This window comes from Eucyclogobius newberryi, unplaced genomic scaffold (genome assembly GCF_026437365.1).
Source record: "Eucyclogobius newberryi isolate DKJ021-1_F unplaced genomic scaffold, fEucNew1.0.hap1 SCAF_13, whole genome shotgun sequence".
Taxonomy (NCBI): Eukaryota; Metazoa; Chordata; class Actinopteri; order Gobiiformes; family Gobiidae; genus Eucyclogobius; species Eucyclogobius newberryi.
In genome coordinates, this window is record NW_027315757.1 from 10,624,696 (window position 1) to 10,629,136 (window position 4,441).

Below are 4,441 nucleotides of genomic sequence, written 5' to 3' on the forward strand. Positions count from 1 at the left end.
GAAAGATCCAAAAAGTCAGTTTAGCTCGACATGGCTCCCACAGTTCATGGATGATAGCTGATCAAATTCCTTCCTCCTCTGTGCCTCCTTCCAGGCTCCACTACTACACTTCCCTCCTACAGCGCCCCACTTAAGGACACTTTGCTGGGCTACAACCTGGACAGACGAGGCCCATCCATCCTGTGTTATAACCAGCGGGAGATCATAGAAGAGCCTGGGAATGGGCTTTGGCTGTGGGGCCTATGCACAGCAGGCAATCCGGGGAGCTACAGCCCCCCCTGCTGCGGCGGGAGATAATGGTGGATGGATGTCTCTCATGAGAAGGTAGCGTACGAGAATAGCATAATGTCCAGCAGCACGGATCACTGAGCATGACTTTGGCTTGGCCCTTCTGCTACAGTGGCTCTGTGCTTATAGACCTTTGGATACGTCCCGACAACGGAAAGTCATATATTATTGATTGGGAGGGGGAAACAGTGAGGTAGGTGGGAGAAAATCATAGAATAGTACTTTAGTTTGACCTCTGTGTGTCAGAAGTGGATGGAATCTGGACTGTAGATAAAATGACTTCCAGTACATAAACTAATTTATTGGATGGTCCAACTTTGGCACTTACATTTACTGAATGCACCATTTTTTTTTTAACATAAATAGATCTGAGCATTCTGAGCGTAATTAGCCTTAGAGATTTTGCCTGACCAGCCAGTCCCTTCTACATGCTGTTCAAATGCAGAAGGGTCTTAATTTATCTCAGATTTACAGAGCTTATTTTGTCCCTTGTTGACTGTGTAGAAAACTGCACCGTCCTCTGTGTTATTTTGGTTTCCTTTTTTCTTCGTAAACCAGGCAAAGACATGCATGTGTTAGGTAAAAATTGGAAACTCTAAATTGGCCCTATGGACGGGTGTTGAAAATTAGCATCTTCTTCTATAACACTTAAAACATTGCATCTGGTCCGTCCAATGCTATGTCCATATTAAAAAAAAAAAAAAAAATGATAACTCAACCCACATGACTGGCAGACAACCTGTACTGGAGTGGAAACTAATGATGAACAAAGCCTAAATAATCCCCATCATGCTGGTTGTTCCTCAATGTGAGGATAGTGTGGGTACATTTTTAAGCGCGTTACAGTCTGATTCCACACCATGCAACTCCGGCCTGCAGCGCTGCAGATTGCCTCTGTGCACAGGCCTGCGGAGCTCTGAGGAGCACCAGAAGAGCATGTTAGAGTGCAGAGTTTGTGACATAAAAGCTCGCCATTAAGTCCAAAATAGCCATTTATTCTAAAGCAGGCGTGCAGATAATTTAGCTTACGTCAGTGTTTCAGCAACATAAGTAATCTGTTCAAATTAAAATCTGTGTGTATTGTGAGTGAGTATTAAGTGTATTAACTTTGGGAATCCATATGATGTTTATGTTCTTTTTCCTGTTTGGTGCGTTCTGAACAGTGGAGCTTGGTCTGGCTGGAGGTAACAGACTTGATCCTTCATTTAGTTGGAGTCTGGAGGAGCAGCAGTGCAGCCCTTTAGTTGTTGTCTACAGTGAACTGCTGTGTGTATTTGACCAGTGCAGCTCAGGTTCTCTTTGGGTTTGAGAGCACTGTCGTGTCAGACCCACGGCCAACAAGAGAAGCACCACTCACCTAACATTGTTGCACAGCACAATAATTACTACCAAGAACTTTGGGCCATGAACACATGAATCTAATTAATCTAATTAAAGAAGAGGTGTTCCAATTTCCACCTGTCCCCGCCCCCACTAGCCCAGATGTGTACACTGATATACTGTCTGAGTAACTCAGGTGAATGTATGCTTGTCCAGTGGTAAAGTGTTGAAGGACTTCAGCTTTTATGTCGCACTTTGGCAAAAGGCTTGGTGGTAAAACACATCTATGGTAGCCTATAATTATCTTAAACCACCGGTTAACTTTTGGACTATGACACCACAAAACTGTATGCAGCGAGCCCAACAGCTAAAGAGAAAGAGATGCATGCTCTGGGCTGCTCCTGTCACCCAGGTATGCACTCAAACACCATGGAAATGAAGAGATGGAGATGAACGCTTTGTTAAATGAATAATAGAGGATTTTTGGCGACTAATCAGAGTCTCATTTCCTTGTGGCGTGGACAGCTAAGTAGTTCTCCCACATGTCAATCATTCCCTGTGTCCTACTGCACACCTGCAGGCTCGTTCTGGCTCTTTCCCAGGATAGCAGCACGTTTCCCTGGCTGTGCATGCGTGGATGATATGCCGGTGTGTGTTTAGCAAGTTCCTTCAGTGTACAGTACAAAAATGTTAAAAGACTGTGTTTGAGCTGCTCAGAAGAGACAGAAATCTGCGGAGACGAGAGATGCGATGCGATTTGTCTCGCTAATAAACAAACGCACGTGTCGTGGCGGAAGGTTTGATGTCACAACAGGAGGGTGGGGGTGAGTGTGCCCATGTGCATTTTAAAAAAAAAGGGACTGACATTCGCTGATTTCTCAAATCGACGAAAAATCCTCTATTTAAACTTTAAGTGCTTTTTATGCACATTATGAAAACACAGATAGTGATGTTTGGAAAATAGGAAAGAAGTGCACTTTTCATTTCTCTTTTGACCACATTATATCAGAAAGTCTTACCTTATCAGATAACATTTGGACAAATTTGAAAGCCTTTGGACCAAAAGGGCCATTTACTTTGGATAATATGGACAATATGTGCCTTCATTTCCCTTGGATGTCTTTTGCAACCTATTTAGCTTCATTTACTTCCTGTTTTCTTTCTGGTCATGTTTTTTGTGTTTTCTGTTGCGTGTTATATATTCAAAAAAAAAAAGTCTTACCCTATATTACAAAATGTTAAATGTTTCTATCTTTTCAGTTGCTCATGAGAGTGATACTATAGTTTCACATAAAGCAATATGACTTCCACAGGCTTCTTCACCACCTGCTTCTCCTTGTAGTGACACACTTCCAGCTCCTTCTTCTCTCAGACTCCTCCCTCTCTCTCCCTCTCTCTCCCTCTCTCTCCCTCTCTCCCTCTCTCTCCCTCTCTCCCTCTCTCTCCCTCTCTCTCCCTCTCTCCCTCTCTCCCTCTCTCTCCCTCTCTCTCCCTCTCTCTCCCTCTCTCCCTCTCTCTCCCTCTCTCTCCCTCTCTCCCTCTCTCTCCCTCTCTCTCCCTCTCTCCCTCTCTCTCCCCTGCCTCTCTCTCTCCTCTCTAGCTCTCCCGACACATGACTCAGTTGTCCAGACACGGGCCCAGATGACCAGTGCTTGTCTGTTGTCCGTCTCCTCGCCGCATCACCAGAATGACCAATGAGACTTATGTAAACACAACATTTGGCAGTAGGAGGCGAAGTCTGTCTCAAACTTTTAACACGTTTGGCTTTCACACTTGTTTTGAATGTGTCGTATCGCACAAAGGCAGGATGTGTTGAAGATGTTTTGATGCCCCGATGTCTCGCTTTTGTAAGAATTCACTAACAAAGACGAGAATCTCTGAATTAATGATGTATAAATACAACGATCATGGTGGGCAATGTGATATTCAACAGGTAAAATTGAAGGCCGGTTTGGGGGCTTCTGAGGAGTCGACCGGCACTCAGACTTAGAACTGATGAGGATGGGAGGACGGCAGGTCTTGCAGATGAAGGAGAGAGGTCGCCATTTCGGTAACGTGCTGGCCATCCGATTACCACTCCAATGAAGGCAAAGGTAGCTGTGCGATCAGCTCGATGTGAGCCGAGGAAAACAGACAAATTGAGATTGAACTTGAGACTTCATGAAACGAGAACTGCACCAGGAAGTTGCCACAAACTGACACCCGTCTCACACTACTTTAACTCTGACAGAAGAAAGCACAGCCTTGAGTCCTTGGTTATCTTCAATTTCTTTAGTATTGTATCTATGTATTGTTCTACGCTCCCATTTATACCACAACTGTTAAAAGGAAACATTTGATGCATCATTTGTGTTCTTATTGGCTTGAGTACCTTTACTTTGTTTGTTTTTTTAGAACAAAACCCATTGTTCACAAAAATTTTACAAAAAAACAAATTACTTCATGTCACTCAGACGTTTCATACGCTAAGACTTGACTTTTGGCTCCATCCACTGATTGCATAGGGAATTACATAGGCGAGATAAACAAAAGCTACCTTATCCTCTGACAGGCTGATGTTGCCACACAGTTGTAATGATCATGATTTGCCAGTGAAATGCTCAGAACGAGTCTCGCGGGGATTTTCGGGCTTAAAAACGGTGCAGAAGATCTAAGAGCGTGTCATAGGCAGAATATGACATCACACATCGAGGAAATTCAGAATGGAGTGTTTTGGAGGCTCGGAGGGGAGAGGACTTTCTAAACAGGATTCATTAAAGGTGGAATGGATGATTTTTTTCAGCAATTTTTTTTATCATATTTCCTCGTGGTGTGGATAAATCATTTGTCCTGC